Here is a 12,318-nt window from a genome sequence, read left to right on the forward strand (position 1 = left end):
GAGTCAACTTTCCCTGTCTAAGGGCGGACAGGAGATTTGAGCCTTTATTGCACACCACCATTCCTGGCTCCAGCTGGCGTGGTGTGAACCTCTGGGCCTGCCCCTGCAGAGCTGCAAGAATCTCTGCTCCATTTTGGTTCCTGTCCCCTAAACACACCAGCTGAAGCACTGCATGGCACCTTTTAGCCTGACTCTGGGAATAGCCATTTGAATGCTTAGGGGGTACCTAATGTTCATAGGACAATTCTGCAGAGGAGGGCATGGAGGTGGCGGAGGAGATAGAGCTCACAGGTCTGGCATCATCACCACCAGCTATATGGAGACGTTGAGGCACAACAAGCTGCAGCACCGAGCCCTGTCCTTTATCCTTTTGAGTTGCAAGCAGCGTTACCCAGGGTGCTGTGAACGAAATATATCATCCCTGCCCATGCTTGCTAAACCATGTGTCAGCAGTAAGGTGGATTTTATGGCTGACTGCCTTGCCCAACGATGCCAGAACATTTCCTTCCACGTGATGGTAAAGAGATGGAACTGCCTTAAGTGAAAAGTAGTAGCGACTGGGAACCTGCCATTGTGGTACAGCACATTTTGCGAATTCACGGAAGGGGGGGCAGAATCCAGGCTGAAAGGCAGAAGTTGGAGAGCCAATGGCTTTGACAAGCTTGCATTTAGGCTCTGGGCATGCGGGTGGCAAGGACTGTATTTTTTTTCCACTGCAGCAGATGGGGCAGAGAAATTTACCGGCTACAGTCTACTGCTGGTGGTCTGCTGCTGGCAGATGTGCTGCTAGGACCTGGGACACCCTGTGCTATACCATCATCCCTGTCAGTGGAGGCTGCTGAGAGGTAATGACTTGGTATAGCAGGGGCAGACTGAAGTGGGTAATGAGGAGGAGGAGGAGGGACAGATTTGTGCCCCTTTTGTGTGGCTTTTAGGTGCTCTTGCCAACAGGCTGAGTGGTTGGACGTTAAATGCCTTCTTAAGCATGTGGTACCCAAATGGCTGGTGTTTTTACCACGTTTGATGTGCCTGAGACACAGTTTGCAGATAGCAAAAGTGCGATCTGCTGCAGATGTGATGAAAAAGGCCCAGACAGCTGAGTTTTGGGGAGTGGGCCGGGAGATAACGGCTGCAGAATGTGATGGAATAGGGTGGCTGCTCTCTACTGTTTCTTAATGTCAGCCTCCTTGGGGTTGTGCTGCCTCACCTTCAGTTTCCTCCTCTGCTCTGTCTGGCACCCAAGTCTCATCAGTGATCATCATCATAATCTCCATCTCCTCCATCTTCACCATCATCATTACCACTGGAGACAACTTGGCAATACGCTGCGGCTGGGGTAACATGAATGCCATTTTGTCTACCAGTGTTCTCCCCTCTCTCTAGGCTCATGTTGTTGTCATCCTCAACCTCAGAACCAACATCTGAATCCAGTAATGTCTGGGCATGCTGTGGCTGGATAGCACGGGCAAACTCACTAAACAGAGGAAATAATGCCCTGCCTGAGGACTGACCATCACGTACACTTTTGCCTCTGGACACATTTGTTGCTGGCCCCCTTACAATGCCAAGAGAAAGTCTCCCTCTCCTTGTTGTCCTCCCAGACACTATTCGGAGGGAGGGGGCAGTGCTTATAAGCAAATGTAAAGAAGAAGTGGAAATCTGTACGTAGATGCACTTTAGTCAATGTAAAGCGGTGTTTGGTGCACTTTAATTTAAGTACTTGTGAGGGTAGTGGTCAACTGGTCAACTGGTCAAGTGCGCCCCCAAACCTTTTCCTTGCTCGAGCTGAACTTGGACATCAAGAAGGCCTCTTCAATCGATTGGAAAAATGAGTGATATGAACGACACCACACAAGTCAGTTGGATATCGCAAATATATCTTTATGTTTTTCTTTCCCTGGTATATATGATAACAATTCAATATACATCATAAGGGGCAAACCAAGGGGCGGTCCCTTAGCTTATCCAATCACAAGAGTACAAGTATCACAAGTTACATGGTATATGGCATATAGAAAAAAGACAATGACCTTTCTGCTAGATGACGTGCTTAAAAAGTACCTAATAAAAAAAGTTACCCCAAAGTTTCCTTATCAAATAAATATATATTTATTTTTCTTAGCTTAATTCCTACAAAAGAGAGTAATATAGAAATAACCTTTAAAGGTACTTTCGATAAGGTGCCTCCTGGCATTAGGCCCAGACTTGTGGTGAGATGTCCTGTCTTATTCTGGTACATATTCTAAGGAACCTGTCATCACAAGTTTCTATTTTGCAGACAGCTCGCACAATGAAAATTTCCACTTAAACTTTGTCAAAGCCTTGCATAAAAAAAGCGTTTCAAAAAAGAGTTCAGGCCTATTATCAAAAATATATATATATATAGTGAACCAAGTGAACCAAAGTGCAGCCATTTTCCTTACAATCCCTCCTTTGATCAGGGAGGATTTCATTCTCCCTGATCATTAATTTCCTAATGTTTGGAGTACCAGGTATGTTCTGTGTAGAACATAGCCGTGGCTTCCTCTGGCTCAATGTAGAGGGGGTCAATGTAGAACATGGCCATAGTTTCCTTGAGCTCAGAGTCCGGTTTAATTTTTGCTGAAATGTTAGGGACTTTACTAGTAATATAAAATAGGAATTTGATAGTGGCATAAATGGCGATACCCAGGAGTACTATCATGATCAATATCATGCCTGCCTTTTTAAAGAAACCCATTACACTATCCCAAAATGATCCGAACCAACCCCCAATTCCTGAGAGTGGGTTCCAAGAGTCTCCCAATCTCCTCATTTGTGTCTGCAACTTTGCCCTTTCCTCCTGGTGTCCTTTGATTATATCATAATAATCTGGTACCTCTAAATCTTCACTGGGTTTGGTTAAGTTGTTCATATATGTGCAACATAGGCTTTTATCCCCTGTCACATCACATAGCCCTGTCAGTACCATCATCATCCTTTCTTGACGCTGCTTGATTCTTTCTTGTTCAAACAGGATTTTCCTCAATTCCTCATTGATGAAGCCCACATCAGTTGATGTTTTATTCATCCAGGAATCTACTAGTTCCCCAAACTCATCTACCTTTGTTAGTGCATTGTACATGCCTGCCCCTCCCATGGAAGCGAATACCTTGTCCCACCAGGTTGTGACCTCTCTTTTGTGCCTCCCAAACTCTAAATGACCATGTGCTTGTATCATCTCAACAGGGGAGTCCCCTGGAGTAGCACCCATGAAAGGAATCATTTCTACCAGGGTGCACCACCCTGAGGTCTTTCTATCAAGGGGATATGGGATGGTGGTGTGGCACCAAAGGCCGCAGCACACCATCCATCCGTGGGGCATATGAGGGGCGGGTACATCCCCAGTTAAATGTAGGTTGAACCTTAGTCCCACTAGGCACATCCAGTCCCCTATGGAGGGTGCCTCATCCTCCCGCTCCTCCATCCATGAACTATTCATATGTGTGCTGATAAGCCAAGATTCTGTGATCGAGCTATTCCCTTTCATACAATTTGAAATACTGTAGGAGGACATGTTCCCAATGCGTTCATCAGGGTCTGTTATGTTGTGTGTGAGAAGTCCCTCTATATCTAGTGTCCCATTGGCTATGAGCCCCAAATTTACCAATGTACTACTGTGTCTCTGCAAAATCTACCGTTATACAAGTCTTTACCTGCTCCATTAAGAAAACAAAACTGTGGACTCCTGGTGTATCCCGCAAAGAGAAGGGGTTTACCATTGGTTGTGAGGTCCCGGGTACTGAATAAGTTTCAGGATCTAGCTGTGCCCCATTATTAATACTTCTAAAGTCTGGTCTTAGGAGTTCCCTTCTGGATTCTAAAAATTGGAATTCTGATTTGGGGGCCTTTTTCATACTAGTATCATTTAATGGTGCAAAGGGAGCATAATTTGATCTTTTATTTTGAATAACTTGGCTGATTCCTATATCTCTGAGTTTGGCCTTTTTAAACTTGGACACCAGGCTCTGACTTGGTTTATGATTGGGATCCATACACCAAGTCCTTTCTACTCCCTTATATTTGGCTGTAAAGACAATGGCTGCTATGTGACAATTCCCATCCCTCCTTTGAATATGATACCCCGTAACGGCTTGAGTTTGGGCTTTGGACATCTGTCCGGCTATTTGAGTGCAGCAGGGATAAATAGAATTTCCCATAAAACCTCGCCGAGTACGGTTAGTATATTTAGAAGGGAGCTGAAAATTACAACTGTTAGTCATCCAACATACAAAGGTAGTTATCAGAATAATCTTAAAAGTAACCAGGATGGCAAAAACTAAAATTATTTGAGTGGTACATTTCCAGGGCTGTTCAGGTGGGTCCTGGGAACCTGGGGGAAATACCTGAACATCATGTCATTAGGTCTAAAGTCTCTGGGGCTCCGGAGTCCTTTAGGGAGGGTGCTGCAGGGGGTTTGCTTAGTGTTTCTGGGGCTCCCAAGTCCTCTAGGGAGGGTGCTGCAGGGGGTTTGCTTAGTGTTTCTGGGGCTCCCAAGTCCTCTAGGGAGGGTGCTGCAGAGGGATTGCTTAAGATCTCTAGGGATTGGGGGGGGTTAAGGAGGGGTTGGGGGGCTTTCGGGTGGAGATAGTAGAGGGCTTGGGCAGGGGTTTGAGTTCAATGTCTCTTTCTTTTGTGGTCCTTGGCTTGCTTCTAGGCTTGGTTTCTTTTTCTTTCGTGGTCCTTGGCTTGCTTCCAGGCTTGGTGCTTTCTTTATCCTTGATGCGTGGATCCATTGTGGTCCTTGGTCTGTGAGGATGGCAGTTCGGGTTGCTTTAAGTACTTCAAATGGTCCTTGGTAGATGGGCCCTGGTACCTTCCTTGCTGCAAGCTGCTTTATCAAGACTCTGTCACCGGGTATGAAGGGGTGTGTAGGTTCTGTGGAAAGAGGAGGAAAAGTGACAGCTACCTTGTCATAGTTTTCAGTAAGGCTACTTACCAGATGTTTCACGTGCTCTTCCTGTAAGGAATAAAGATTAACCTCCTCTCCCTCAATTGCTTTCTTTTGGGCCGGCCTTCCCATTAGTATTTCATATGGGGATAAGCCTGTCCTACTGTGGGGGGTGGTTCTTATCTGGAAGAGGACCCCTGGCAGGTATTTTAGCCAGTCCTTCATGGTACCGTTAGTAGCCTTCTTTAGTTTGTCTTTGATTGTTCTATTCATTCTTTCCACTACCCCTGAACTCTGTGGGTGGTATGGGATTTGTAGCTTCCACTGTATCCCTAATACCCTTGTCAATTCTTTCGCCAATTTTGAAGTAAATGCTGGACCTTGGTCAGAGTATATGGTGGCAGGAAGTCCATATCGACTGATCCAATGATTGATCAGACACCGGGCTGCAATGCCTGCAGTTTCCCCTGTAACGGGTATTATCTCGGGCCAACCTGAAAATTTGTCCACCAGCACGAACAAATATTTGAGATTACCTCTCTGCCTGGGCATATGTGTGAAGTCTATCTGTAAGTCTTGTAGTGGGCCTAATGGTGGTGGCAAATGTCCATGTTTCCCATGTCGGGGGCCCTGAACATTGTTCTGAGCACAAGTCAGACAGGAAGAGACAAGCTGTTGTACTAATTCATATGCCTTGTGTGTGCTAAAACAGTCTTCATACTTTTTCAAGAGTGGTCTGGGTCCTATATGTCCTGGGCCGTAGAGATAAGACAGCAATAGGGGCGCTGCTGCTCTAGGTATCCCTATGACTCCCTCCTTGTTTGTCCAGAGACCTGTAGGGTCTCTGGTCAAACCTGAATCGCTCCAGTAGTCCAGGTCATCAGCCGATGCCTGTTTTTGCAAGAGTGCAGATGTGTGTTGGAACGAGGGGGTGTTAAAGTCATTCTGGAATAATAGGAGCTTTGTGTCATGTGGTTGTGGCTGCCTTTCTGCTGCAGCTTTTGCTACTCTGTCTGCTAGAGCGTTTCCCTGTGACTCTAGAGATCCGTCAGTGGCATGTCCCTTAACTTTGATAATGTTTAATTTATCGGGCTGTTGTATTGCATTAATTAGATCGTACACGTAACCACTGTTATTTATTTTTTTGTTATCTGCGGTGCGGAAACCACGCCTAAATCAGATCATACAATAATCGTGCGCGACCCCGAATGCGTACCTGCTGTCTGTGTAAATGTTCACCTTTTTTCCTTTGTGTATTAAACATGCCCTGGTGAGTGCATACAGCTCAGCTTGTTGTGCGGAGGTTGCGCCAGTGAGGTAACCATCTTCTAGTATGAGATCCGGTAGCATTACCACCGAATAGCCTGTCTTGTATTGATTGTCTGCTGGACGTGTGCAGCTACCATCTATAAAGACATTAGGGCAGTCTGGATTAGGCAGATCAGTGAGATCTCTTCGAGGTGCTGTGACAGTGAGAAGTTCTTGTGTACAGTCATGACAGTCTTGGGGAATGACTGGGAGTTTTAGCAAAGCGTGTAAGAGTTTAATTGCCGGTGTTACTTCAGCACAGCTTTTGACAGTTAAGTTGTGCGTGTTTGTAAGAATGATTTCATACCCTGATGAACGTTGCGTTCTATTTATCCCTGCTGCACTCAAATAGCCGGACAGATGTCCAAAGCCCAAACTCAAGCCGTTACGGGGTATCATATTCAAAGGAGGGATGGGAATTGTCACATAGCAGCCATTGTCTTTACAGTACTCACACTACACAGACACACTCCACGGATACACTATAATATACTGCAATATAATGCGCCAAACGTACAGTGACGCACAGAATTATATGGCGTTAAACTGGCAGTAACACACAAAAAACTATATGGTGTTAAACTGGCAGTAACGCACACACAGAAGTAAATGGAGTTAAACTTGCAGTAACGCACAAAACTATATGACATTAAACTGGCAGTAACGCACGCAGACGTAAATGGCATTAAACTGGCAGTAACGCACAAAGAACTATATGAAGTTAACCTGGCAGTAGCGCACAAAAACTGTATGGCGTTAAACTGGCAGTAACGCACACAAAACTATATGGCGTTAAACTGGCAGTAACGCACACACAGAAGTAAACGGCGTTAAACTTGCAGTAACGCACAAAACTATATGGCGTTAAACTGGCAGTAACGCACACAGAAGCAAATGGTGTTAAAATGGCAGTAACGCACACAGAAGTAAATGGTGTAAAACTGGCAGTAATGCACACAGAACTATATGCCGTTAAACTGGAAGTAACGCACAAAAAACTATAGGGCGTTAAACTGGCAGTAACGCACACAGAAGTAGATGGCGTTAAACTGGAATTAATGCAATCAGACGGCGTTCAACCGTCACTACACTGACGCTATCTGAACTGTCCCTACTCTAGCTATACACTAATGTAAAGATTACTGAGGTGGTCTCACTACACTACACTGAAACTTTCTGAGCTGTCCTTACTCTACACTAATGTCAGTATGAATGACACGGTCTCACTACACTACAGTGAAACTATCTGAGCTGTCCCTACTCTAGCTGCACACTATGCAAAGCTGAATGATGGTCCTCTTCACTACACTCACACTATCCCTAGACTGACACTAAACTAATATTCTACACTGAAGCAAAATAGCACAGTATAGCACACTAACTAACTAATAGCACTGAGCAGAGCCCTGTTCTATCTCTCTCCACGCCGAAATCACACTGAAAATGGCTGCCATTGAAAGAATATTTTTATACTGTGGGGCGGGAATGGGCCATGATTGGATAAAGTCATGATGACAGTGTCCAATCATGACTCTGACAGTGCTCTTTGCCCTGATTGGCTGAAGCTTTCACTGCAGGGCTTGCAATGCACTGTTCAGCGCCGCAATGCATTGTGGTTGGTTCGGGGAGGGGGAGCATACAAACGGTTGAACGACCCGTTGGTTCGGATGTTTGCCGAACAAACGAACAACGAAAGTTCGACCTGAACTTATGCTCGGGCTGAACCGTTCGCCCATCCCTAATAACAATCAGGGATTCCCTCACTTTAGAGGGATTTCCTTTGACTTCCTATTTTGGTTTTGGAACAGGAAGTTACATAGTTACATAGTAGGTGAGGTCGAAAAAAGACACAAGTCCATCAAGTGCAACCTATGTGTGTAATTATATGTCAGTATTACATTGTATATCCCTGTATGTTGCGGTCGTTTAGGTGCTTATCTAATAGTTTCTTGAAACTATCGATGCCCCCCCGCTGAGTCCACCGCCTGTGGAAGGGACTTCCACATCCTTGCTGCTCTTACAGTAAAGAAACCTCTACGTAGTTTAAAGTTAAACCTCTTTTCTTCTAATTTTAATGAGTGGCCACGAAAAAGTTTTATCCCTATTGTGGGGTCACCAGTATGGTATTTGTATATTGAAATCATATCCCCTCTCAAGCGTCTCTTCTCCAGAGAGAATAAGTTCAGTTCTCGCAACCTTTCCTCATAACTAATATCCTCCAGACCCTTTATTAGATTTGTTGCCCTTCTTTGTACTCGCTCCATTTCCAGTACATCCTTCCTGAGGACTGGTGCCCAGAACTGGACAGCATACTCTAGGTGCGGCCGGACCAGTGTCTTGAAGAGCGGGAGAATTATCGTTTTATCTCTGGAATGAATCCCCTTTTTAATGCATGCCAATATTCTGTTTGCTTTGTTAGCAGCAGCTTGGCATTGCATGCCATTGCTGAGCCTATCATCTACTAAGACCCCCAAGTTAAGGGAACTCTTCCTTATGGGAAACCAATGGCAAAAATAAAACCGACAGCGGCTACCTGTTGCTTCTGCCAATTGATACATAATTGAAATTACATTATTTTAATAAATATCAACTGCTATATACCTTTTCTCATCAGCATTATATAGCAGTCTTGTGACTTCTATCAGTGTCCAGCCAAGCACTGGTTAAAGCTTGTAGGAGGAGTTTTCTGTCTGTCCTATGAGACTGCAAGACCCCTGGTCCTCTGTATGGACAGTGCTGATTGGCCCTGTGCTGATCACATGCACTTTCCCAAGAAAAAAAAAAACCTCTCTAGCAAAACATACCAAACTGAGCATTTGCAGAGTGCCTCCATAGACTCTAAATTGGGGACTGTGGAAGAAGGGGAGGATCAGAGATGCCAGAATCAAACAGCCTTTTACACAATGCGAATGATTAACCCCTTAGGTTCCAATAGGTTCCCTTAGGTGAGAATAGCAAGCATGCTTTATTCATATACACACTGATTTTACTGTTGTGGGTTTAGTAACACTTTAACTGGAGTTTTGCATTAAAGCGGTAGTAAACCACTGTTTGTTTTTTAGTTTTTTTTTAATCCTGCAAGGCAATACCATAATTTGCTAGTATGCATCACATACAAGCAGTCCAAGGTATTATTGCTAATTTGGATGAGGCAGCGCTACACCCAATGTGTGAAATAATCCCTATCACAGTAGCTACTTTTAACACATAGATATGTAACGATATAGAAAATAAAGCAGTGCCAAGTATAAATATTACAGTGTCAATATAAAATATTAATATTCCAACACATGAAACAATGTGAAAAAGTAAAATATAAGCAATCCCAGTGAAATCAATTTAACATATTTTCAGGGCTTCACCTGTCACAGAAGCTGGCCTGCGTTTCACAGTAGTACAGCCCAGTAATCAGCAAACCTGAAGTGACGTCAATGTCGTTCAGAACCACCCCAATGCATTTCGCTCAATTGACTTCCACAGGAGGCTGGATCTGGACAGCAACCTTACCCTCTATAAGCACCAAATAATTAACCCTTACCTAGCGAAAGCTGCAGGATGGGAGAGAACCGCCAATATGATCTGGCTTCTCTGATCCCTCCCGTCATAGACAAAACCACACACACAGAGACAATCGCACAAAGTCAGTTACAAACAAGATGAACAAAATTAACACAGAGCATAAGATACATTGAACATAAGGTAGACCACCATGGTGGTGCATGTATGAAACAGTTACAAATATGGAAATGAACAAAATGCGGTCTAGTGGCTATCAAGCTATAACAGCGAAGTGTCGAGTAGAGTGACTGAAATTGGGCTAAACATGTGATATCCATCCAAGGGTTGCAGGCTCAATCCGTGCTGTTATATTATTGAAACTTTATACGCTATATTACATAGTTAGTGAGGTTGAATAAAGACACCAGTCCATCCAGTTCAACCTGAGTGAGTGAGGGTGCGTGTCTACAATTGTCCCTATCCCTATTGTGTCCAGTTACCAGTAGTCTGTCATACTTTGGGTTAATCATGGAAGTGGTGGTGAGCTGTATGAGCACAACACAGTAGGGCTACCATGAAGTAAGTCTAATTTTGTATTTTTTATATTTATAGTGTATAAAGGTAAATCTATGTCTATATTAAGACGTGTTGGTTGCATGGTTTTTAAGTCATATATCCTGCTGGTCTCACCCTGCGATACTTTTTTCATTTTATTAACACCTCTCCAAAAGTTCTCAGCCTTATCAATCCCGCAAAAAATAAGTCTCCTGGGTGTCCCTAATATGGTGAATTATGAAATGATTCGATTCGGCTATGTTTTTTATAGCCCTTTTTGATATTATTAATGTGTTCTCTAAGTCTCACCAATAGTATTCTAGTTGTTCTGCCAATATACTGATAATGACATGGACATTTTAATAGATAGCTAGATTACATGCAATGTATCGGATTAAATAATAATTTTTTACGTTTTCCCTTTGACCATAGAACAAAAGCGTGTTTTTATTTGTTCTTTATCATTAACTCACTTCCGGTTTGCTGATTACTTGGCTTAACTACTGTGGAACGCAGGCCAGCTTCTGTGATAGGTGAAGCGGCTGCAATTCCCTCATACTATTGAGCATTGATTGTCTGTGCCGACGGGTTTAAGGCACCAAAAAATGTGAGTGCACTGTTTTGTTTTTTATGCATTTTAATTTAAGGTAATACAGTTTACACAGCTCATTGTGAATGGAGCACCAATGAACTTTCCATTTAGAGTAGAGCACTGAGTGGAACATTGTGTTTTTTGTCACCAGTTGGAAGCACATTATATGAACTATTAATTCTATTTATAAATGGTGCACATTTTTTGTGGATAATGGAATGGACACTATGTTAAATTTATTTCACTGGGATTGTTTTTTTTTTATTTTTTCATTGTTTCATGCTACCATAGTAATGCGAGTGACATACTCCATCATATATGTAATTTTTTATTTTGACCAAGGCTCAAATGGTTCTGTGGTTACTTGTAGATAATGTGAGATAGTTTAGTTGTATGTGAATGGTTGTTTGTTGCATTTGTATGTGTAGCATGAAACAGCTTCCCTTGTATGGTTGACTCTGTGTTGCTCTCTCAGTATCCCTTGATATTGCTTGAAGTGACTTCTGAGCTGGTGTGCAACAAGTGCCCGGCTGTTAAGCTGCTGTTTCATCTACTTAAGTCGGAACACCTGCAGCACGAAAGCCAAGGAGAGTTTATCGAATTTCTTTAAGAAAGGAATGGGGGCTGCTATTGCTGGCCTCTTTGAATTGTTAGTTGGCCGGACATGTCCTACTTCAGTTGAAGATTAATACACAAGACAAGTGTGCTGTAAATGAGTTTTAGAAAAGTCTCAGGCATAGATCCGCATGACAGCCAGGAAACTAGCATTCTCAAAATGAGTTCAGGAATGGCATATTCTGTCATACCAGAGACCCTTTAATTTTATTGAATTGTTTAAATCAATGTTTGTAGAATGATTTGTATAGCTTTCTGTTGACCACATCTTCTGTTATAATTTTGTTATCGTTGTGTGTGGCCCAAGAGATGAGAAATATTGGGATCTCTACACTCATTCATTGTAACACTTGCAGAATGCGGAACTTTATAGTTAATGCATACTAGTTATTTTACTGTCCAGCCTTAAAGGAGAAGTACAGCCAAAGCTCAGGATGACAGGTTCGTTTTGCACTCCTGTAACCCAGCTGAAGTCCACTCTCTGCTGACGTCACAGAGTCGGTCCAGGCTCTGTGTCATCATGGCCACGGAGTCGGGATCTGCCAGATCCCTGGACCGACACCCGGCTCAGCCTCTCAGCGGACCCCATACTTCTCTTTTAAGCTGGCCATAGATGGAAAGAATTTCAAACAAAACTTCTTAAGAAAAGTCATAGGAAAATTCTCAGAACATTTATCGTCGTTAAGGATGAGCTCAGGCGTGTTCGCAAGCCACATGTGCAGAGCCCGCCAGGAAGTCGGCACTGCACAGCGCTAATCACAGGCAGTGAGACATTGTCCCATTGCGCGGCTGCAGAGATCGGGAAATGTCTCACTGCCTGTGATTAGCGTTGTGCAGTGCC

General features: G+C 43.6%; 1 protein-coding gene across 2 annotated transcripts in view; it reads left to right on the forward strand.

Annotated features, from left to right (window-relative positions):
• EVC (EvC ciliary complex subunit 1) overlaps positions 1 to 12,318 on the forward strand; it is a 180,012-nt gene that overhangs the window by 150,502 nt on the left and 17,192 nt on the right. The window lies entirely within an intron of this gene.

The sequence above is a fragment of the Aquarana catesbeiana genome, linkage group LG01 (genome assembly GCF_042186555.1).
Source record: "Aquarana catesbeiana isolate 2022-GZ linkage group LG01, ASM4218655v1, whole genome shotgun sequence".
NCBI lineage: Eukaryota > Metazoa > Chordata > Amphibia > Anura > Ranidae > Aquarana > Aquarana catesbeiana.